A 26,202-nucleotide genomic window follows, 5' to 3' on the forward strand; every position below is an offset into this window, starting at 1 on the left:
TACCTAACTAAAAGGCCCTGTTGACAATGGGTTCACACCCACAGGAATGGTATTAAGATCAAGAACATGTTTTTTGGGGGCGATACATAATTCATTCTACTACAGAAACCTTCTGATAATCCCAGTCAAGGAAAGCAGTCAGGTAGTACTAGCAAGGGACGGACTCCTAAAATGCTCAACAGTAGAACACCATACGACAGGTTTTCTGTTTTTAGGTAGTGCCAGTATCAGGGACAAAATAAAGGTAAATAAATCTATTAACTCTGCTACTGTAACCACTTCAACGTAATTATTTAAGCAAAGTGGTTTTGTCTTAATGGTGGAACATTATTCAATTAAATTACACTTTAATACCTCTAACTTTTGTTCAAGGAGCTCTTCGTATACAGACACCTCTAATCAGAGCACAAAGCACTTAAACAAATACTTAATCTGGTTAAATGGAAGTGAAAACCATAATATATGACATTCTTCCTGCTGAAGGAAATCTTTAGTCATTATGCCTGTTCAAGATCAGGCTTTAGAAATAATGCACAATTAGCAGCATCCACTTAGAGTATTTCGAGTAGTATGACAAAGGCACCCAGACTATATTTGTTCTTAAAAGTCTAAAATAATCCTTGAAGCCATCATTATACCAAATATGAAATGATGGAAATTATAGTACATTTGCTTTAATTTCAAAATAACCAGGAGAAAATACAATAGGGATTTTTAAAAAATTAATTTATTGATATATACTCATGAAGCACACAATCCATTCAAAGTGTAGAATCAGTGGTATTTGGTATAATCACAGAGTTGTGCATTCATCACTTCAATCAATATAGAACATTTTTATTATACCAATAAAAATTAATAATAAGCAAAAAACAGACAAACAAAAACACTCAACCCATTAATAATTATCTCTCAATCTCTCTATCCTTCCCCTGCCATATATAGCTGTTATTCTATACCCATCTAAGTTATATTTATATTTTGTAGAGATGGAGTTTAACTTTATATATTAACTTTTGTCTAGTTTCATTCACTTAGTAAATTTCCATTTTAATTTTTTTTAAAAATTGTTAATGTATTACTTACACTACCGTCTGTAGTTTGCTTTGGTTGTATTTTTGCCTGTTACTAACATCTTGTATCATTAACATACATTTGTTTTGTTTCAAATAAAAAACAATCTTACATATGGAATATAACCCACACTCACATTTCACATGAGGTTTTGCTATGCTCTGCAGGCCCATGTTACATTTTTTAGCTTTCTTTATAGTGATATCATGATCTTAGACTTTCCCTTTCAAACACTCTCATACCCATATATTAACACTGCTAGTTACAAACACTATGATGTGCTTTCACTTTTCTATGCATTTCCAAAGATTTACAAACAACCTTTTTACAATTCTGCACAGATTAACCCTCAGCTTTCCATTCTCTAACCTCATTCCATTTTCTGGTGAACTATAATCTAGTTACTAACTCCATGAGTTTACACAGTGTGTTTAGTCTGTCGTAGCACAATCATACAATATTTATCCTGATTTGTTTAAACCAACACAATGTCCTCCAGGTTCATCCATGTTGTCAGAGGCTTCACAACTTCATTTCTTCTTACAGCTGCATAATTTCCGTTGTGTGTATACACCACAATCTGTTTATCCATTTGTCATTTGATGGATACCTGGGTTGTTTCCGTCTTCTGGGAATTGTGAATAATGAACCATGAATATGCAGATGTCTGTTCGTGTCACTGCTCTCAGTTCTTCTGGTATATACCTAGTAGGGGTATTGCTGGGTCACGTGGCAAATTTATATTTAACTTCCTTAGAATTGCCCAACAGTTCTCCACAGTGGCTGTGCCATTCTACATTCCTACCAATAGTGAATAAACATTCCTATGTATCCCCATCCTCTCCAACAATTTGTAGCTTTGTCTTTTTAATAGTGGCCATTCTAATAGGAAATATCTCACTGTAGCTTTGATTCACATTTCCCTTATAGCTAGTGATGCTGAACTTTTTTTTTTTTTTTTTTGCCATTTGGATTTCTTTTTTGGACAAATATCTATTCAAATCTTTTGCCCTTTTTTTAAAAAAAGATTGAACCCAGGACCTCATGCATGGGAGGCAGGTGCTCAACCACTGAGCCCCACCTGCTCCTACCCATTTTTAAATTGACTCATTTGTCTTTTTATTGTTGAGCTGTAGTCTCTTTTTTTTTTCTTCCCAAAATCTGTAGTATCTCATTTTTTAAAAAGATTTATTTATTTATTTTTTATTTCTATCCCTCTCCCCCCCTTCATTGTCTGCTCTCTGTGTCCATTCGCTTTGTGTTCTTCTGTGACCACTTCTATCCTTATCAGCAGCATTGGGAATCTGTGTTTCTTTTTGTTGCGTCGTCTTGCTGTGTCAGCACTCCATGTGTGCAGCACCATTCTTGGGCAGGCTACACTTTCTTTCACGCTGGGCGGCTCTCCTTACAGGGCACATTCCTTGCGCATGGGGCTCCCTTACGCCGGGGACACCCCTGCGTGACACGGCACTCCTTGAGCACCTCAGCACTGCGCATGGGCCAGCTCCACACAGGTCAAGGAGGCCCGGGGTTTGAACTGCAGACCTCCCATGTGGTAGGTGGATGCCCTATCCATTGGGCCAAGTCCGCTTCCCTGTAGTATCTCTTTATGCATCATGGGTATTAAACCCTTAGTGAATATGTGATTTTCAAATATTTTTTCCCATTGAGTCAGCTGCTTTTTCACCCTTTTGACAAAGTCCTTTGAAGTGCAAGAATGTTTAATTTTGAGGAGGTTTCATTAATCTAATTTTTTTTCCTCGCTCAAGTTTTAGGTATAAGATTTGAGAGAGCCCTACCTACTACCAGATCTTGAAGATATTTCCTTACCTTATATTCTAGGAATTTTATGGACCTAGATTTTGTATTTAGGACTTTGATCCATTTTGAGTTGATTCTTGTATAGGGAGTGAGATAGGGGTCCTCTTTCATTCTTTAGGTCATGGATATCCAATTCTCCCAGCACCTTTTGTTGACGTGACTGTATTGTCATTAACATGAACTTGGTAATTTTGTTGAAACCAGTTTGCCATAAAGGAGAGGGTTTATTTCTGAACTCTCAATTCTATTCTACTGATCAATGTTATCTATCTTCATGCCAATACTAGGCTGTTTCGACAACTGTAACTTTGTCATGTTTCACAGTGAGACAGTGAGAGTCTTCCCACATCATTCTTCTTTTTTAGGATGTTTTTGGCTATTCAGGTGCCCTTTCCTTTCCAAATAAATTTGGTAATTGCCTTTACTATTTCTTTAAAGCAGGCTGTTGGAATTTTGATTGGTATTGCATTGAATCTATAAATCAGTTTGGGTAGGACTGATACCTTCATGATATTTAGTCTTCCAATCCATGAGCACAGAATGTCTTTCTGTTTTTTAGGCCTTCTTTAATTTCTTTTAGCAGTGTTTTGTAATTTTCTGAACACAGACTATATTAGTTAGCCAAAAGCATGCTGATGCAAAATACCAGAAACCTGTTGGCTTTTATAAAGAGTATTTATTTGGGGTACACGCTTATAGTTACCAGGCCATAAAGTATAAGTTACTTCCCTCACCCAAGTCTATTGCCATGTGTTGGGGCAAATGGCTGCCAATGTCTGCAAGGGTTCAGGCTTCCTGGGTTCCTTTTTTCCTGGGGGTTGCTTCTCTCTGGTTTCAGCTCCTCTGCTATCTCCACAAGGCCAGCTATAGACTATCAGGTGAAAGGCTTGTTTCTCTCCCCAGGGCCTTTTCTCTTTCCTCACCACCAAGCTCCTCTGTGTGCTTACTTTCTGGGGCTAAAGCTCAAAAAACTCCAACCTCCCTTCTCTGCAGTGTCATTTCTCTGTGAGTCCCCACCAAACAAGGAGTCAGGGATTGAATGTCCTACTGATGTGTCCCAATCAAAGCCTTGGTCATTATTTAATCAAGTAAAAGTAAAACCTCTGAATCTAATACACTCCAATATGCCCAGAGGAAAAGACCAGTTTAAAACATAATCCAGTATTTCTTTTTGGAATTCATCAATAATATCAAACTGCTACACAGGTCCTTTACATCTTTGGTTAAGGTGATTCCTAAATATTTTAGTGTTTTTGTTGCTATTGTAAATGGAATTTTTTCCCAATTTCCTCCTCAGATTGTTCAATATTAGTGTACAGAAACATTACTGATTTTTGTATGTTGCTTTTGTATCTTGTCACTTTGCTGAATTCATTTATTAGCTCAAGTAGCTTTGTTGTAGACAATTTGGAATTTTCTGAATATGAAACTATGTCATCTGTAAACAGTGAGAGTTTTACTCCTGCTTTTCCTATTTGAAAGCCTTTTATTGTTATTTTTCCCCATTCTAATTGCTCTAGCTGTAACTTCTACTACTATGTTGAATAACAGTGGTGACAATGGGCATGCTTCTCTTGTTCCCAATCTTAGAGGGAAAGCTTTCAATCTTTCCCCATTGAGTACTATATTAGCTGTGGGTTTTTCATATATGCCCTTTATTATATTGAGGAACTTTATTTCTATTCCTATCTACTGAAGTATTTTTATCAAGAAAGGATGCTGGATTTTGTTGAATGCCTTTTCTGTATCAATCAAGATGATCATGTGATTTTTCTTTTTCCTTCAATTTGTTAATGTGGCATACTATGTTAGCTGCTTTTCTTGTGTTGAACCACTGTTTCAAACAAGGAATAAATCCTACTCTATCATGATGTATAATTCTTTTAATATGTTGTTGGATTCTATTTGCAAGTAATTTTCTTGAGAATTTTTGCATCTATGTTCATTAGAGAGCTTTGCCTGTAATTATCTTTTCTTGTAGTATCTTTTTTTAAAGATTTTTTAAAAATTTACTTCTCCTCCTACCCCCTGCTTTCATTGTCTGTTCTCTCTGTCCATTTGCTGAGTATTCTTCTGTATCTGCTTGTATTCTCATTAGGCTGCTCCGGGAACTGATCCTGGGAACTTCTGGAGTGGGAGAGAGGCAATCATTCTCTTGCACCACCTTAGCTCCCTGATCTGCTGTGTCTCTCATTATCTCTCTTCTGTGTCTCATTTTGTTGTATCATCTTGCTGCATCAGCTCTCAATGTGGGCCAGCACTCCTGAGCAGGGTAGTACTCCTGCACAAGGCAGCACTCCATGTGGGCCAGCTTGCCACAGGGCCAGCTCGCCTTCATCAGGAGGACCTGGGCATCGAACCCTGGACCTCTTGTATGGTAGATGGGAGCTCAATTGCTTGAGACACATCCCCTTCCCTCTTGTAGTATCTTTATCAGAATTTGGTATTAGGGTATGTTGGCTTCATCAACAGTGTTGGTAATTTTCTTGCCTCTCTAATTTTTTGGAGGACTTTTAGCAGGATTGGTGTTAATTCTTCACAAAATGTTTGTTAGGATTCACCTGTGGAGCCATCTGTCAAGGACTTTTCTTTGTTGGGAGATTTTTGATGACTGATTGAATATCTTAAAATATGATTGGTTCATTAAGTTCTTACATTTCTTATAGTATCAGTGCAGGTTGTTGTGTGCATTTCTCAAAATTTCTCCATTTCATCCAAGTTGTCTAGTTTGTTGGCATACATTTTCTCATAATATCCTCTTATGACCTTTTTTAATTTCTATGGAGTCAGTCATAACTTATCCCCTTTCATTTCCGGTTTTACTTATTTGCATCTTCTCTCTTTTTTCTTTGTCTAGCTAAGTGTTTTATTGATCTTATCAAAGAACAAGCTTTTGTTGTTGTTTTTTTAAATTTTACTCTATGGCTTTTTTGTTCTCAATTTCATTTATTTCTGTTTTAATCTTTATAATTTCTTTCCTTTTGCTTGCTTTCAAATTGGTTTGCTTTTCTTTTTCTAGTTTTTCCAAGTGTTCAATTAGATCTTTGTTTTTAGCTTTTTCTTTTCTTTTTCTGTCTTCTCTCCTTCCTTTCCTTCCTTCTTCCTTCTCTCTTTCCTTCCCTCCCTCCCTCCTTTCTTCTTTCCTTCCTCTCCTTGTTATCTGCTCAGTGTTTTGCTCACTGTCAACTCAGTTTTGCTCATTGTCTGCTTGTTTTTTCTTTAGGAGGCTCTGGGAATTGAACTCAGGACTCCCATGTGGGAGGTGGGGGCACAAATGCTTGAGCCACCTATGCTCCTTTCCTTTTTTAATACAGGCATTTAGAGTTATAAATTCCCCTCTCAGCACGGCCTTCACTATAGCTCATAAGTTTTGATAAGTTGTGTTCTTTTTTTTTTCATTCATCTCTAGATATTTACTAATTTCTCTTACGATTTTATCTTTGGCCCATTGATTATTTAGGAGTGTGTTGGTTAGCCTCCATGCACTTGAAAATTTTTCCCTTTCCTATCAATTATTGATTTCCAGCTTCATTCCATTTTGATGGGAGAAGGAGCTTTGTATAATTTCTATTTTTTTATATTTTTGAGAATTGCTTTGTGACCCAACATGTGGTCTATTTTGGAGAAAGATCCATGCACTCTTAAAAAAAAAAAAAAATCCATGAGCTCTTGAGAAGAATGCCTAACCCGCTAGTTGGGTTGCAGCATTCTGTAGGTCTGTTAGGTCTAGCTCATTTATCATATTATTTAAGTTCTCTGTTTCCTTGTTGATCTTCTGCCTAGTTGTTATATCTATTGATGAAAAGCTGAATCAGCCTTAGGCTATGTCTCTCTCCCCTTTCCTGGAGAAGTGGACGTCTGTGGCTCCCTCTGTCCATAGACATCAGCCAGAGGCTGGAGAGCTCAAAGCTGTCTACACGGATGGCAGGGGGATGGAGTTTTCCCACAAAAACTCTATTCTTTTGCTTTGCCCCTCTCACTTCTGGGTAGTGTCCAGCCTTCCCCTGCTGACGTAAGCTTAGAACATTTTTTCCAGGCTGTTTCTGCCTGACCTCTAGCTATTTTTCTGGGAGAGATAAAAGTCCTGTGTCTCTCTAATCCTCCGTCTACCTGGGAGTCCCACAATAGGGATTTTAAAAGCCAATTTGACAGAGGAGATGGAAGCTATTTCAACAGACTATGGGTCAATCATCAACTTTTTATGGAAAAGATTTAGTTGGAGCTCAGTAACTGCTTTTTCATTCATTACTTACTTGTGCCAAGCTTTGTGCTGGGCACTAGGTCTGCATTAATAGTAGAGAGGGATAATGCCCTACCATCCCTGAGCTGACAGTCCAGGGGAGGAAACAGGCAACTAAAAAATAGTTGTAAGGTGTAGCAGTTTGATACTATCAATGTGTTCCAAAAAGAAATATTAAATTATGTTTGTAAACTGATCTTTTCCTCTGGGCATATTAGATTATATTGGATTCATAGGTTTGCTTGATTAAGTAATTATGTAAACCTCTTGTGCCAGTAGGGTGTTGAGTCCCCACCCTTTGGTGAGTGGGGACTCACAGATGAAAGACATGGCAAAGGACAGAGTTAAGGATTTCTGATATTGGAGTTTTGATGTTGGAGTTTGATGCTGAAGCCTTAAGCTGGAGCCCCAGGAAGTAAGCACACAGAGGAAGAGAAGCCAGCCCCAGGAAGGGAGGAACCCAGGAAGCCTGAACCCTGGCAGACATCAGCAGCCATCTTGCTCCAACATGTGAACATGGACTTTGGTGAGGGAAGTAACTTATGCTTTATAGCCCGGTATCTGTAAGCTCCTACCCCAAATAAATACCCTTTATAAAAACCAACCAATTTCTGTCATTTTGCATCAGCACCCCTTTGGCTGACTAATACATAAGGTGTGGACTTCTCATTTAACAAGATGTCAGCGTAAGGTGCTCCAAGATGCTGTTCTCCCACAGAATCTTTGAACAACTAGGAAAGTCTGGTAAAGCCTCTTCCTCAAAACTCCAGAAAGCAGTTAAAGGGTTGCAGTAACAGGGCAAGTGCCAAATTGAGAAAATGCAACTTTAAAAACAGTGGAAGCTTGTGGTACTCCTGCCAGTCCTTTTTCCACACTCTCTCTGATGCAGGGTGGAGCTGCCTGCACTCGCACTGTGGGCCCCCTGGCCCCATGCAGAGTAACCTCTATACACATAAGTAGGTGACTGTGTGTCAGTGCCAATCTATCGGGTAGCATCCCAAAAGACTGAACCAGGACACTCTTCTTTGACTCACCCTTTCAGAACTTGCCCTGCAGACGAACGTGGGTTTCAGAAAGCTAAAGCAGTGTAAGAAACAATTAAACCAAAGTAGTTTGGGGGAAGTGATTGCATGTTTTAAGACATACAATAAAGAACCCAGGACAAGGGAAAGTCTGCTTCATGGGGAATAAAGCAGATATTCAGATTCCTGAAATGGAGGAATCCTGAAAGCTAGGAGTGAGCACAAGCCTAGGACAACATGCAGGTTCAGAAAAGACAGACAGACTTATACTTCATTTTCTCCTTGGGCTAGTCTTGATAGATGGCTAAATTCTGAAGAAGAGCACCAAGCAATGCAGAACCAATTTCCAAAGATTATGAAAGCTGTTTTTACATTGGTTTGTTTCTTTTGTTAGCTCCTCATACTCAAGGAAATCTCTGTTATATCACCATCTGGTAACAAAGTTAAGGAACAGACAGCTCAGGGACTAAATCCCAGGCTGAACACTTTAAAATATTAAAATGTACAGTGGGAAACAAAAGATTACAAGGTAAACAAAGAGATAGGAAATGATGGACTATCCAAAGGAATAAGATAAATATTCAGAAAGCATCAATAAGACCAGACTTTACACATACCAAAGTCTCTTTAAAAAACAATCTTCAAAATGCTCAAAAATCTAAAAGAAAACATGGAGAAAGAACTAAAAGAGGGGAGCCGATGTGGTTCAAGGGTTTGAGTGTCTGCTTCCCACATGGGAGGTCCAGGTTCGCTTCCCGGTGCCTCCTAAAAAACAAAAACAAACAACAAACAACAAAACCAACTCAGGGGAGCTGATGTGGCTCAGTGGTTGAGTGCCAGCTTCCCACATATGAGGTCCTGGGTTCAATTCTCAGTCCCCAGTACCTCAAAAACACAAAAATAAAAACAAAGACAGACAAACAACAAAAACTAAAGGATATCAGGGAAACCATGAGTAAACTATATAAGAATCTCAATTAAGAGATAGAAATATTAAAACGGAATCAAACAGAAGTACTGGAGTTGAAGACCACAATAGGGAAGCAGATGTGGCTAAACAGATAAAGTATCCACCTACCATACAGGAGGTCCAAGTGTTCGATACCCAGGGCCTCCTGGCTCGTGTAGTGAGCTGGCCCATGCACAGTGCTGCTTCACACAAAGATTGCTGGCCCACGAAGTGATGCCCCCACATAAGGGTACTCCCTCGCAAGGAGTTGTCCCCCCCCCCTTGCAAGGAGGGCTGCCCTGCATGAAACCGCAGCCTGCCCAGGAGTGGTGCCACATGCACGGAGAGCTGACGCAGCAAGATGATGCAACAAAAAGAGACACATATCCCCAGTGCCGCCTGATGAGAATACAAGCGGACACAGAGGAACACACAGCAAATGGACACAGAGAGCAGACAACGTGGGGAGGGGTGGAAGGGGAGAGAAATAAATAAATCTTTAATTTAAAAAAAAGACCATAGTAAAGGAGATACAAAAATTCCCTATAGAGTTCCAACAGCTGATTAGAGCTGACAGAAGAAAGAATCAGTGAACTCAAAGACAAGACAATGGAAATGATTAAGGCTGAGGAACAGAAAGAAAAAAAGAATGAAAGAAAATGAAAAGGGCCTAGGTACCTGTGGGACACCATGAAGCATAACAATAAAAACATTATGGGAGTTCTAAAAAGAGAGAAAGGGGCAGAAGGAATAGTCAAAGAAATTATGGCAAAAAATCCTCTAAAATTTAAAGAAAATTATGAATATATACATCCAAGAAGCCTAACAAACCGCTAACAGGATAAATCTGAAGAGAACCATGTCCAGGCACATAGTAGTCAAACTTCCAAATACTAAGGACAAGGAGAACATTCTGAGAGCTGCAATAAAAAAGAAATGTGTTATGTACAAAGTTGTCCCAATAAGGTTAAATGCCAATTTCTCAACAGATACAATAGAGGCAAGAAGACAGTGGGATGAAATTATTATAAGTACTGAAAGAAAACAATTTCCAACTAAGAATTTGCTACAATTAAGACTATCTCTCAAAAATGAGGAAGAAATTAAGACATTCCCAGATAACCAAATCTGAGTATGTCACCATAAGCCCTGCCCTCCAAGTAGTATTAAAAGGAGGTCTTCAGACTGAAAGGAAAGGAAACTAGACTGTGGATTGAAGCAACATAAAAAAATTAAGACTTCCAGTAAAGTTAACAATATGGGCAATTATAAATACCAATACTGGTCTTTTGTATTTTTTGCTATGAAACGCAAATTTTTACTTTTCACAGTTTCTAAAATGAACAATCTAAAGAGAAAATCAAGAAAAAAATACCATTTACAATAGCAACTAAAATAATTAAATATCTAGGAATAAATTTAACCAAATATATGAAGGACTTGTACATGGAAAACTATGAACATTGCTAACATAAATCAAAGTCCCAAATAAAAGGAAGGACATTCCATGTTCATAGATTGGGAGACTAAATATTATTAAGATGTCAATTCTATCCAAAGTGATTTACATACTCAACAAATCTGAATCAAATTTCCTATAGCCTTCTTTGCAGAAATGGATAGGCCAACCATCAAATTTATATGGAAGTGTAAGGGGCCACAAGTAGCCAAAACAATATTGAAAAATTAGAATGAAGTTAGAGAACTCACTCTTCTCAATTTTAAAACTTATTACCAATCCACAGTAATCAGAATAGCATGCTATTGGCACAAGGACAGATATACAGATCAAAGAAGTTGAATCAAGAGTTCAGAAATAAATCTTTACATCTATGACCAATTGATTTTTTGACAATGGTGCTAAGCCCACTCAATGAGGAAAGAGTAGTCTCGTCAGTAAATGGTGCTGGGAAAACTGGATATCCATATGCAAAAGAATGAAGGTGGACCCTGACCTCACACTATATACAAAAATGAACTCACAATGGTTCAAAGACATAAATATAAGAACCAAAACTCTAAAACTTTAGAAGAAAACATAGGGAAGCATCTTCAGACCTGGTGTCAGGCAGTGGTTTCTTATACTTTACACCCAAAGTTCAAACAACAAAAGAAAAAGAAAAAAAGATAAATGTGATCTTATCAAAATTAAAACTTTTGGGCATCAAAGGATTTGATCATGAAAGTAAAAAGACAACCTCTAGAATGGGAGGAATATGTGGAAAACTCATAATCAATAAAGGTTTAATATCCAGAATATATAAGGAAATCCTGCAACTCAACAACAAAGAGACAACTTAGTTTTAAAAATGGGCAGAAGACTTGAATAGAGATTTTTTTCTCCAAAGGAAGATATACAAATGGCCAATTTGGTGGTTCCTCAGGAAGTTAAGTATAGAATTATCATATGGCCCTGCAATCCCATTTATATGTATTTACCCAAAAGAATTGAAAGCAGGAACTCAGACAGATATTTGCACACCTATGTTCATAGCAGCAATAATCATAATTGTCAAAAGATAGAAGCAACCCAAGTACCCATCAATGGATAAATGGATAAACAGTATGTGGTATATACATACAATGGTATATACATGCATTCAGTGGAATATTCAACTGAAAAACAAGAATGAAGCTCTGATACATGCCACAACACAGACGAACTTTGAAGACTTCATGTTGAGTGAAATAAGCTAGGCACAAAAGGCTGAATATGGTATGATCTCACTGAAATGAAATAGTTAGATAAGCAAACAGAGTCAGAAACTAGAATACAGGTATGAGGGACAGGTATGAGGAAGGAAAGGGGAGTTAATGCTTTATTGGCTCAGAGTTTTCTGTTTCAGGTGGTGGAAAATGTTTTGGTAATGGATGATAGTGATGGTAGCACAACATTGTGAATATAATTAACACTACTGAATTATATATTTGAATGTGGTTAAGAGGAGAAATTTTTAAATGTATATATTTTACTAGTACAGAATAAAAATGTTAAAAAATCCTTAGAACTGTACAACACAGAGTGTACCCTAATGTAAGCTAGGACTACAGTTAATAGTATAATTAAAATAATAGTGTCACTAGCTGTAACAAAGTTACAACCACTCTAATGCAATGTATTAATAATAGAGATACTCTGTGATGGAGGGCAGTATACGAGAACTCCATAGTCTCTGCATGATTTTTCTGTGAACCTACAACTTCTCTAATAATCATAAGAAGAAGCAGAATAAAGGAAACAAGTAAAAAGAATTTTAAGTAGGTGCAAAGGTTGGCAGAGACCATATCAAGAGGACCATTGGGATGGATGTGTCAGGAATTTAGACTTTATTCTGAGAGTATGAAAATGTTAAATATCAGTCTTGGTGTCACATTTCTTTGTAGAACCATCCCGGTGGTTACAGAGCAGAGACTGGGTGGAGAATAAGCAAGAACGGAAACAAGGAGGCAAGGAGGTCAACCCAGAGAAGTAAGGGTACAAAGAAATGGGCAGGGAGGAGAGAGCACAATGGCTTGGAGAGAGATTTAGGAGGCAGGAAAGACGAGGTGATTTCCTGCATATTGTATTAGGATGATTCTGATTCCGTGAGTCTGAGTTGATGCCAGCAGAACTTCTTTAAGAAACACGAAGCTAGAGTTTTTGAAGCTCTACGTCATGGTGGAGGAACCAGAGCCCTAAGGCTAGTGAATGATGTTCTCTAGGTCACTCTGTCTGAAAATGGAGCTTCTCTCCTGGTTGGTCGGCCCTCCATGCTTCTTTCTTCTTCGGTGTTCTGCATGTCCTTTCCCTCCAGTAAAACTCCGCGCGAAGCAGTGACAACAGATGTAACTGGCATGGACAGCCTTTGAAGGAAACCGCACACAGCTGCTGTGCTCAGGGGAGAAGGAGCTAACCATGTATGTTGAGGTTCTGCTACCTGCCAGGTTCTTGGCTAGATACCACATTCCATCTCATTTTATAAGTATTATTACCCCTATATTCTGATGCGAAAAACTGAGATTCAGAGAGATTAAGCCCCCTGTCTAAAATCCCATAGTTAGTAGCGAATGGGGCCCAAACTCCAGGTCTGTCTGATTCCAAGGGGCACGCACTGTCTTTCCCCACTGTTCACTGTCCTCTCCGAACAACAGCCACAGAGGTGGCCTGAATTTAACAGAGCTACTCCTTTTTTAACAGACACAGACTTCAAGGGAGCTTGTCACTGAGTCCATCCTGGATTGGGACTTGTGATCTTCCCCTACTGCAGAGCCATCAATTAACACATATGCTGAAATTTAATACTTTAGTCAGTCCTTGGCTAGCATGGTAGATCTGACCTTCCACCCACGTACGGAAAGTGTGGAGGACTTTTCCACTGTCAGATATAAATGAAATCCAGCTGTCGGTGACTTCAACCCCAGACCAGATGTTTTAAATGTTTCCTGCCCAGTGTATGGCTTCATTACCTTTTTTTTTTTTTAACTGCAGCCTGCAACCCATTAGTGATGCTGAAATCAATTTAGTGGATCACAACAGGCTTTTAAAATATTGGAATAGAACAGACCAGTCCAGAATAGAACAGAACAGAAAATATCAGAACATATTCCACTTAGTTGAGGGTGTTATTTAGTGAAACTTGACATCTCAATTGTGTTCATATGTGTTGATATAAAATATACTTCTTACACTTGGATTGTGGTAAAAAAAAAAAAAAAATTTGAAAACCATTGCTTTAGAGGGCTCTGTCATCCTTCATTTATGGTTCCTGAAAGACCAGCTCTCTGCCCAAGGGAGAAAGTTAACCTATAAATAAAGACAGGGAAGGGAAAGGAAAAGTAGAAGGTGGAGTCTTGAAGCAGGAAAATAGCTCACAAATAGGGAGGTATTCTTGTCAACAAGTAATCCAAGGCCAGTGTCCTCAGAGAGACCCGATATTGTACAGGAAATTATTTTATTGTATCAACTTTACTGTTTTCCTACATCTCAGGGTTGCTTTGTGGATACTCAGCTGGTGCCCTTGAGTGATTTTCTGGATGCTGCAATGTAAAACAAAGTGTGCATGTATGTTTCTTTTTTAACTTACTATTGTGGCAAATGTTATACACGTATAAAAGTAGTCAGGGTAGCTTAATGCAACCCCACGTTCCATCACCCAGTTTTAACAATTATCAGGTCGAGACCAATCTGGTTTCATTTATACTCTACCCACTTTCCAGATTCCATATCATTTCATCCATAAATATTTTAGTGTGTATTCAAAGAGGCCATTTTTGAACCGTTATGTTTGGTTAGGGTCCTCCACATCACTGCATTCCCTAGAGCCATGTCATGAGTATGGCAAGGAGCTGTGTAACGACAGCTTCCCATGAACCGAAGTGGCTACATCAGACCGAAGAAAGACAAGTCCAGCTTGGTGAGCAATGTGTGTGGGGTCCTTATCCTCAGCGATGGGAAGAAAGACAGCATTTTCCAAGCTCGATGGTCTGCACTTACAGCCAAAGAAGAGAGATCTTTTATGGGGCACGTCTACATGAATCTGAGGGGGAGCTGCCTCTAAAGAAGGCAGTGCATTGCTCAAGAACCAAACGTACATGACTTGACAATAATTACTAAGGCATGCAGGGGATGGCCGAGACCTTTACAGGACACAGATCCTAAAGGAACAGATGCTTTTCAGCAGGACAGAAGTTATACATTGCTGGAAAAGTTTATTGATATGGAGGTGATCAGGCAGTGTGTGTGAAAGAGATACCATAGCACGCTTCCAGAAACACAAGCTAAATGTTCTAGTACAAGATCTGTTGATGAGTCACGGGTTCCAGAGGCTTGCAGTTTTAGCTTCTTAGGAATGCTGCTACTATTTGGAGTGGGGAAAGGGCTGGAAGGGTTGAGGGAGAAAATGCAAAGTCATATATGCCACAAGCCAAAACACAACAACAGGCAGTAGAAAATTAGGTTAGATGACTTATGCTCCCTCTTAACCAAAGACCCCCAAAGGAAACCTCATCACATAGCCCAAGACATGCTCCAAAAATAAAGGGAACACCAGAGACCATCTGATTCAACGCATTTTACAGATGAAGGGTCTGAGGCTAGAGCTAAAAAGACTGGGAGAAAGGTCCAGAGGACAACTATTTTGATCCTCAGTCTACTGAATTTAAAGAGAACATGGGGAAGCAGACTTGGCCTAATGGATAGGGCATTTGCCTACCACATGGGAGGTCCAAAGTTCAAACCCTGGGCCTCCTTGACCCATGTGGAGCTGATGCGTGCAAGGAGTGCCGTGCCATGCAGGGGTGCCCCCGCGTAGGGGAACCCCACGTTCAAGGAGTGCACCCTGTAAGGAGAGCCGCCCAGCGTGAAAGAAAGTGCAGCCTGTCCAGGAATGGTGCTGCACACACAGAGAGCTGACACAACAAGATGATGCAACAAAAAGAAGCACAGATTCCCAGTGCCACTGATAAGGATAGAAGCAGTCACAGAAGAACATACAGCGAATGGACACAGAGAGCAGACAACTGGGGGGGTGAGGGAGGAAAGGGGAGAGAAATAAATGAAAAATAAATCTTAAAAAAATAAAGAGAACATGGATACATTTCTCATTCAACTCTAGGAAACAAAGAGTTACTGAAGGGGTAATTGGATAGAAGAACAGGTTATACTCTGGGGCCAGCTGCAAGGATGGAGCTGAGGCAGGGTAGCCAGGGAAAAAAGGAGAAGACGAGCCAGATCATGGCTGAAAGACGACCTGACCGAAAGACGACATGGTTGCAAGACCTTGCTGAGACCTTGAGTTTAACCTTGAGGCCCCAGTTTCTCTTTCCGGGACTTCTCCTTGGCCCCGGATATTCTAAACAGGCCTCACCGTTGGCCCCCACCACTGGTGGGGTAACCAATAACAGCTTAGCATAAGCAAGGCGGGAGGCATAATTAACAGTTTAAAAGGTGACCACACAAGGCAGAGCTCATTCTCTGCCTAGAGGAGTTCGCACCAAATCTTGGTCTGTATTTCTGTCCTCTCCCATTTCTCAGCGAGCTCTGTTCTTTTCCCCATTTCCCAATAAATTCTTTTTACTGGCCTAACTAAACTGGCATGTTCTTAAATTCTTTTATGCAACATAGCCAAGAACCTAGAGGAATCCAACACTTCCCCATCTTCAGAGCTGCCTCCTAAATCTATGTTCTAGAGCAGGGCTTCTTAACAAGGAGTCTGTGAGCTTGAATTGAAATTTAAAAAAAAAACACCTTGCTCTTGTAGGGACATGTTTGTGCAGGTGTGCATATTTATTAAATAACACACAGTATAGTGTGGACTTAGTAAAAGGTTAAGAAGCCCTGTTCCAGAGCTTCATCCCTCCCCCCGGGCTCAACTCTCTAAACCTTTAATTGCCTGGAGATCAATTTCTTTTTGTTTTTAAACAATAAACTTGAGGTCTACAAAAAAATTACATGGGAAGTAAGAAAGTTTCCATATTACACTCTTACCCTCGCCCCTCCCACATAGCTTCCCCTATTATTAACATCTTGCATTTGGGTGGTTCATTTGTTACAACTGATGAACCAACCTTGAAAGGGTATTAGTAACTGAAGTCCATAGTTCACATTAGGCAAGTTTATTTTTAAAGAAAACATAGTATGTCCAAAACCTTCCTCACATTATCTTCTGCCCCCCAAAACTGATTTCCTCCCTTTCACTTACGTGGCTCTGCCCTCCCTCAGCATCAAGTCCAAACACCTCCCACCAGGCCAGCCATGGTCTCCTGTCCTGGGGCCTCCACCCCACTCATCTCCACACAAAGCCTGCATTTCTGAGAGACTCCTGAGCACCCCAGGTGGGTTCCTGCTCCAGGCTCAGCAAGCCAGCTCGCCCTTGCGTAGAAAGACTTACTTCCTTCTCTGTCTCAATCCCTTATCCATCCTCCTTGCTGCTCCTAGAGCTCATTCGTATCTCTGTTTATTTCTTTCTTTATCTCAGCACCTGCAGTGATTCGAATCAGTTCTACGTTTATGCAGGTGCTTTCCAAATATTGCCTTTTAACTTTCTTATCTTGGTTTGTCTAGTCGCGGCCTTAGACCTCCTGGGTTAATAATCCGAGCCCTCTCCTTTTGCAGAGTGTCTCTCATAGTGAATTAAACAAGGGCAACCTGTGAGCCACCGCCGCAGGGCTTTGCGGCATGAGCTTTGCAACCAGAGCTTTCTAGATCAGAATCACAGCCACACTGCTCGGTAGCCACGCGACCCTCCCAAGCCTTATTCTCCTCTTGTAACATGGAGAAAATAATATCTACTTAGCAGGGGAAATGAAAAATGTCTACCTACCCAGATGACATTTACAATCTCTAGGTATAGGTTAAGGAGCTATAGAATAGTTTTGAGTATAACTCCACATCACCAAGGGGCGAAAAGCACAGATTTCATTCTCTTATTATTACTTTTACAAAAGCAACTCCAGGATAAAATTGGGCTATCAGCCAAGCCCGCATCAGTTTAAGTCAAATACTATTAAGGGTGAAAGGGTATGACAGATATTATTATTAGCAACAGTTATCACAGATTCAGCAAGAAGTGCCAAGTACAAGCTACTGCAACAGACAAACCTGAACCCTCTGTGGTTTAACCTACAAAAGCCTTGGTGGTGGTGTTGCTGCTCTGAGGGGAAGTTGCCCGTGAGTCAGGAGGCTGTCCTCCGTGTCGAGGCGAGGAACCTGGAAAGGGAGACTCTAAGGCCATGGACGCAGAAGAGAGGAATTAGGACTGGAAGTGACACATCTCTCCTGCTAACAGCTAGAGGGTCTGACCCAATCCCAAGGCCCGCTGGACATTTAGACTCGCTAACTGTTGGTACTACAGAGGAAAGCGCTGGAGACAGTGGGAAGACGGAGTCCTGATTTTCTAGTTAATGTGGTGATAATGTTTATAGCTGTGACTTGAGATGAAAATCAGCATTGCCCTGCTAGGTCAGTAAGAAACCTTTGCTAGAGAGTTGCCTGCTGCCACATCCCCGGGGCTGTTCTCCCTCAGGACGGGAGGTCAGCTAGAGCAGGTGAGAAAGGAGATGGCCCTGTGGAAAATGGCACACAACCGAGGATGCAGGCTCTCTCTGCCTTGTGCCCTCGGCTTCTGCAAACTTCCTTAAAGCTGCCTGTTTACTCAGCTCGCCTGACCACCTGCCCTTGCCCTCATTTCTGTTTGCACAGACTTTGACCTACCACCTGTTAGGACTAAGATGGCAGAGGAAGGAGAGGCTGGCTGGCTACCCGGGCAGCTATCTGGGCCCACAGCCCTCTGCTCCCCCACCAGATCTGCATTTCTCTGAAGGTGGAGACCGTTTCATTTCTGTGCACATAGTCAATACATGTTTACAAATGGGGCAACAGAGTCGCTTGTGGGGGATTTGGAGAATGCAACTGGGAGTCAGCCACACCTTCAATCAATGTTGGCTCAGCCATTTCCTGGTTCTTGCACCTTGCGATGTTATTTAATATCTGAGTGACATTTGACAGTACTGAGAGGTACCTTCTGTCAAACATGTTTACATTAAACATCACCCCTGGTCATTAAAGATAAAATAGCACAATGTGTATAAAGTAAGTCCTCAAAAACTGGGAGTGATTATTGTAATTACTAGACAGCTTCCTGAGGGCAACACTCACATCTGACTGTATTTCTTTGCATAGAATAGGGGGCTCATAAACATTAATTAGATGAATTCATTCTTCCAATATTTATTTATAGGGTGCCACTTCTGTGCCAGAGCAGTTGGGAATACAAAGTGAGAGGCAACTTCCTCCCTTCTTGGAGTTATTATCTATGGGCAAAGAAGGATAATAAGAACTATCCAGTAAAATTCCATAATTAGTAAATGTGATAAGAAAACACAGCAGGATTGGGACTAGAGGAGGAGGAGAACGCTACCGGTAAGCTCTCGCCAAGGAGGTGATGTGCACAGATACCTGGGAGGAGAAAGAAGCCACCTAAAAACTATAGTTCAGTTCACTGCTTATGATCAACACTATGGTAGGTTTCGAGGTTTTGCTCAGAATTACATTAATGCTTTTAGTTTAAGCAGCCACTTAATTTAAAAAGCTCATCCTTGTTCTTGCCATTTCTCCCCTCTTAGCTCTAACTACCGAGCAAAGCAATCTTCCTTCTGTTTCTTTTCTGCAGCCTCCTCATTCAAATTTTATAGCCCCTCCTTCCTTCTTCTGTTTCAAAACCACTTTGATCTTTTTGTCCTTTTCCTCTCTAAGTGTTCCAGGGATCTTTTCTGCAGAAGATGCACATTTTCAGTAAAGCTCTCATCTCCGCGCCCTTTGAGACTATCACAGAACAGCCAAAAGTGCTGAGTACATTAGGGAGGCCAGAGCTGCAGGCAGCAGGAAGGTCAGAGAGAGCTGAGCCGGCAGAACAGCCTGGGCAGGAGTCCCAGGGCAGGTGCCGTGGCTCGTGGGCCAGCCCAGCCCTGAAAACGACTAGCCAACCCAGGGGCCACTGCCTGAACGCCAGCTGGTCTGGGTGAGGAGAGGCTTACCACTGTGAGTGGGAGCACCAAAGAGCAAGCTGATGCCCTCTCCTGCCGCCCGGCCTGACCCCTCTGCTCTTGGGAGGGCAGTGGTGTGTGTGCATATGGGATTCAGAGGGGGCAGAAGAGAGCACACACATGCAGTGGGCTTATCCGCTTTCTGGATTGTGACAACCCAAAGCAGTGCCCAGGAACAAAGCCTGGGGATGGTCAATGGGGCAGACTCGGCGTCAGTCATCTGCACATCTTCACTGCGACCTTTGCCATGTCTCCCACCATTTATTCAGTTTCTAATATAATTCTCTTTAAATTGACTCACCCTTCTTGCATTTTAAAAGAAAACTTTATGTTAAGGTAAAAAATATGAAACTATGGGCAAAAAACCACTACACTCTATCAGACAATGTTAGTCTAGTTAGATACCGTTGCCTGCCAAACACGCTAAACCTAAGGTTATATGTGCCCTGTCAAAATGAAGAAAGGAAGGGAAAAAAGATGGAAGGAGGGTAGATGAGCAAGTGTTAGTCATGAAAGCTATAGCAGCACTTGCATTTTTATTTTATCAGAAGGCTTGAAAGAGAATAGAAAAGGGAAAATGTTCTCAGTATTGATTCAATGTTACAAAATGCTGTGTCCACATAACACAAGGGGAACCTGGACAGAAAGAATTGTTTGAACAGCTCGCTTGCTCCTGCCGCTGCTCCTGGGAGGAGAGGCCTGGGATTTCCCACGGGCTCCGGTAAAGACAGGCCACTGACCCCACCCAGGGGCCTCCCAACCCAAGCAACCTGCTAGGCGCGGTCCCCGTTTGAAGAGCATCGTGGCACTGCAGCTGGCGGCGACGGCCCCACGGAATAGTGACAATTTATTGAGCTCATATTACAAGGTCTTAACATATGATGTCTAATTTTAAGTCTCATACTAACCCACCAAAGCAGGTATAGTTATTTCCATTTTGGAAGTGAAGGAACTAAGCATTCCAACCCAGCTCCTGAAGGGCAAAGGTCAAGTGGCGGCAAGACGAAAGGACACACTTGGGCGCATCAGACATGAGCCTCATTTACTGGGGCTTACGGACAGGAGAAGGCCTCTGTGGTGATGGCAATCCAGAAAGTGGAGAAGCACTCCGCAAAGAGGCGGGAAAACGAGGTGCTGTACATAGGGTGTCGGGACAAAGACATTTCCTAACAGTTACATAAATGGGGTTTGGTGACGTTGTTGCAGGAAGGAATTGTACAGTCTGGAGAAAATTACAGTCTATGAGGCCTTTTGTACATTGTTTCACTGTGAGGAGGCTTGTTACGTTTTAACTTGGGTCCTGGGACATGCAGGGGTCTGTGTGCTGCGGGCTCAGTTTCCCTTAGGGAGACGACTCATTGATTTTGCAGAGAGGAGTGGTTTTCAAAGTCTTTTTAAACGTTTGTTTCAGTTATCTATCTCTGTGTGACAAACTACCCAAAAAGACGGTAGATTGCGCAGCAACAATTTTATTTGTCTCCGCTCCACGTGATGGCTGCTGGAGCCAGATGGCGTCTTCGTGTCAGCTGAGATGGCTCAAAGGTGGGGTCCGGCTGGGAAGCTCGCCCGGGGACACGTGTGTGGTGCCCAGGCCTCGTGACCAGCTGGGGCTCTTGGTTCTCTTGCCCATGGCCTCTTCAGCAGAGGAGGAGGACTTCCTCCATGGTGGCTGAGGCTCCAAGAGCCCTTTTCTCAGGGGAGGAAGTAGAAGCGTCACTTCTGCCACCTGCTTTGGTTCCAGCAGCCGCAGGACCAGCCCTGATTCAAGGGTCCGGGACATAACCTACCCACTCAACAGAGGGGTGAAGGGACTTCTGGCCATCTTTAATCTACCACAACCTTGAAACCTTTGAGAAGCTAAAGTTCACACTTCCATTTAAAAAAAGGGAGAAAAGAGAAGGCGCTTGGGGGCAGGGGGCAGAGCCTTGCCCACGCTGCTGCTTCCTTGGGCTTCAGATTAAACCAGGATCTCTAGGAAAGATCACTGCTAAACGCCTGGCCTGGATGACCTCCAAGCCTCCTTTCGGAAAAATAAAACCCAAACTCCCCGTCACAGCCTGCAAGCTCCTCCGTGGTCTGGCCCCTGCCCGTCTCTCTGATCATGCCTCGACCCACTGCCCTGTCTGCGTGCCCCAGCCCCCTACTCAGCTGCTCTCTGAGCTCTGCCCCGCTGGCTGCCTCTCTCTTCTCAAACAACGGTGCGTGGTCCTGCCACAGGGGCTTCCGTGGGGAGGCCCCAGCGTCTGGACTTCTCATCCCTCAGCTCTTCACACAGCTGGCTCCACCGTGCGCCTGGAGCTAGGGAGACCTTCCTAGCTAAAGCAGCCCACCTCAAACCCCAGACAATCACCTTAGCCTATTTTCTCTCCTTTGTAACCCTTACCGCTATCTGCGATGCCTCTTATCAATTTATAGTTTGCTTTATGTCTCCCTCCACCAGAAAGCAAGCTCCGTAAGGGGAGGGCGACTGGTCTGTCTGTCTGTTGTCATGTTCGCTGCCGTTGTCCCTGGCACCCAGCACAATGCCAGCCACTCACGGGACACTCGATAAGTATCCGTTGAACAGCTTGACTCAGTAAATGAATAAATAGCGTTCGGTGAAAGCTACTTTATCCTGTCTTCCAGTTTCAGTGGGATCCCAAGACTTTGCAGAAGAGGAAGGACCCTTCAGCAATAATGTGTAATACATGGTCCCCGCACAGAAAACAATAATATTAATACTCCTAATAAAATTGGCCTCAGCAGGGGCTCATTGCCACCCCTCCCTCCAGCCCGGCTCTCTCGAGCCTCTTCAAGTGTCTTTCCAAATCACCCCAAAGTGAGTCCAGTGCTATAGAGAGATCTGATTGATAGAATGCACACAGGTCCTGAGCACAGCGTTTCCCGGCCGCCCTCCTCACGGCCCGTCAGTAAACGCTCTGGGATTCGCCCTTTGTGCAGCACTGGTGCACCTGGGTCCACATCCTCTTCCCTCATGACAAGTAGCCAGCCTAGAATCACACCTGTGCCCTGGTTTTTTCTGGTTCACTGTGCCCAGTGGTGACATGCGTGCTGGAGAGCTCCCCGGGGTCATTCTTTCAGAGAACCCAGCTGGACAAAGCCAAGCCTTAAAGGGACCCTGTCAGCATGAAGCTTAAAATTGAGAAATGAGGTCTTTGTCTCAGAGACCCTATTGAGAAACAAGAGAAAGAAGATTTCACTCCTCCACAGTGTCACTCATTTGGACAGAGCGACCCTGAAAGGGCCTCTTCAACCGCTGCCTAGAAGAATGTACGAGCTACCAAAGACCAAACTCAAGCCTATGGCCTCTGCTTAGAATATGATTCTTATGACAAACAGCTTTTGTGCTATCACAGAGAGCATTGATGCTAGTCATTCTTAGAGGGATCTGAAAAATTCACCCGATACTGTCCTTCTAACAGAAAGATTTTCCTGTTCCAACCTGAAGGAAGATTTTTTTTTTTTTTTTACAGATCTCAAAAGATAGTGTGAACAGTATTATGGAATTCCAGAAAAAGAGGAAATAGCTTTTGCTTTCCTTTTGTTAGTGAACGAAACCTTTTTTTCCCTTGGGGGGAAATCAAAGACATGGGTTCTAATCACAGCAGGAATTGATTTCCTGCCTGAATTCCACTTGTGACTGGAGCTCTAATTCTCCCTGCTTCCATAGCTGCCACCCAGGGGCTGCTGCCATTCTCTGGCCGTGTCACGTGGGGGTCCTAGATGACACACACCATCCTCAGCTGCTGCCCAACAGGGGCAAAGCCAGGGCTTGTGCCAGCCTGAAGAGCGTGATTGGCTAACCAAGTGGCGCGTGCTTTTCAGGCAAGTTTAGGTGGTCTGGCCTTTTGGTCATGTCCATGCACCTCTGTAATTCCCAGGTGTCCAGGGGCAGGGGCAGTCGAAGGACTTGTTCTCCAACACTGAAATTAATCTAGAATCAGGGCCCTGCCTTTAAGTCTCTCTTGCTTCTGGGGAATTCTCCGCTCTCCTTGGTAGCCTAGTAATCCCACAGCCATTATTTCTTCTTCAAGCCTGGCTGCAAATGTCAATGCCCAAGTACCTGTTTATCATGCACCTAATAATTTTCGTGGCCTGTTGTGCATTCATGTGAAAATATGCAGATTGGTATCACCTTAACCTCCCTAAATAAAGAATAATTAATCTAAACTTGGTCGCACCAAAAGCTGCTGCAAATTTGGTAAAGGAAAGATTTTCTTCTCTCAGACACATTGCCCACAAATTTGAAAAAATTTTCCACATAATAAACAGCCTCTACTTCAGGGGCCAATGGAACTTAATTCTGCCAAGGATCCACAGTTCTTGATTTCATATGCCCTCCAGCCCCTCCCCCAGATTCGGGAATCTCTGCTTGAATGCTTTAGAAAAGGTCCTCAAGGTCATCAAGGTTATGGCGTGGCTCAGAATGGATTTAGAAGTGTTTCCCCCAAGGCAGTAGGTCCTTGTATTTTATATGCTTCCCTGGTCTTTAGACTACGCAGCTCTCCTTTAAGACAGTGGTTTCAAAAACTGTGAGCCAAGGATTTTTTGGCTGAAGTATTAATCCCCACAGCATGTACTTTAGAGGCATGAATTAATCATTACATTGTGATCAGTTTACGTGTGATAGCCCTTCTCGGTATCTCACCAGGAACACCATCATCCCATCAGGAGAGCCTATTTGCATCCACAAATAGGAGATTTTGGGGGTGGGGAAAGAAAAGGGAAAGGGAGCAGTCCACAGACAGAACTGTTTAGAGAGATCTATGACCCAGAGCACTACATTAAATACTCAGGCCTCATTTAGAGAATGCTTTAGAGTCAGTCCTGAGATTGAGCCTTGGACAAATCACCATGGGCAAATGATTTCCCAGCCCCACTTAAAATCTTGGAAATAGAAAACCACCATTTGGAAAACACCGCAACAATAATAATGTAGCCTAGAATCATCAAAGGATGTTAAGGATAGATGAGGACCAACAAAATTAAATATTCTTACAAGATACTTACTCATTACCAAAGAAATAACAGTAAGTTTCAAGTGGAGAAATGTGCCAGAACCATCTTAACCAAGTTTATCAAAGTTAACACTGTCAGCAATAAAGACAAACAGACATATCTTTCCTTTTATATGATGCACTGAGAAGGGTATTCTTGGCAAAAATATAAGAAGTGAATTTAATCATGAGGAAACAGTAGACAAACCCAAGTGAGGGGCGTTCTACAAAATAACTGGTGAGTGTCCTTCTAAAGTTTCAAGGTCACGAGAGACAAAGAAAAACTGAGATTAAAGATTAAAGAAGAATAAAGGGACATAACTTAATTCAGTATGAGATTCTGGATTTGGATCTTGGTTCAGAAAAAGGACATCCATGGGACAATTGACAAAATTTGGATAAAGGTCTGTAAATGAATTAATAGTATTGCATCAATGTTAATTTCCTGGTTTTGATCATTGTACTGTGGTTATGTAAGTGTTAGATATGGTTGAATGTGGTTAGGTACATGTTAAAATTTGAGGAAACTGGAACAACTACAATTTTTTTTCTTTTATTAACGGTATTTATTTGGGGTAGAAGCTTACAGTTACCAGACCATAAAGCATAAGTTACTTCCCTTACCAGTCTACTGCCACATGTTGGAGCAAAATGCCTACTGATGTCTGCATGCGGAACAGCTACTATTTAAAAAAAGGAAGAAAATTTCTGTATTGACGAGAATGTGGAGAAATAAGAACATTCGTTCATTGTTGGGGGGAATGGAAAATGACGCAGCCACTGTGAAAGACAGTTTTGCGGTTCCTCAGAAATTGAGTATAGAATTGTCATCTGACCTGGCAATCTCACTTCTATGTATATACTCAGAAAAACTGAAAGTGGGAAATATCAAACAGATGTTTGCATACCTTTGTAAATAACAGCATTATTCACAAGTGACAAAAGATGGAAGCAACCCAAGTGTCCATCAACACAATGACTAAATAAAATGTGGCTTATACAGACAATGGAATATTATTCAACCATTAAAAAGGAATGAAGTTTCGACACATGCAAAATATGAACCTTGAAGGCGTCATGCTGAGTGAAATAACTTAGACACAAGAGGACAAATATTGTATGATCTCATTGATAGGAAATAATTAGAATAAGCAAATTCAGAAAGTAGAATATAGGTTACCATGGGTTGAACTGGGGGAAGGGAATGGGGAGTTAATGCTTAATTGGTACAGACTTTCTGTGTGGGTTGATGGAAGAGTTTTGATAATGGACAGTGGCAATGGTTACACAACATTGTGAATATAATTGACAGCATTGAATTACATATTTGAATGTGAAATTTTACATTGCCTATATGCTACTAGAATAAAAACTAAAACATAAAACAGGACTGTAAAACACAGGGAACCCTATTGTAAAAGATGGACTATAATTAATAGTACAATTACAAAAATGTTCTTTCATGAATTGTAATAAATATACCACACTAATGCAAGGTGCTAATGCAAAACTATTAATTAATCTACATGCATTTTATGTGTGATTTTTCTCTAAATCCACAACTTCCCTAATAAAAAA

Source organism: Dasypus novemcinctus, chromosome 4, assembly GCF_030445035.2.
Source record: "Dasypus novemcinctus isolate mDasNov1 chromosome 4, mDasNov1.1.hap2, whole genome shotgun sequence".
NCBI classification, from domain to species: domain Eukaryota; kingdom Metazoa; phylum Chordata; class Mammalia; order Cingulata; family Dasypodidae; genus Dasypus; species Dasypus novemcinctus.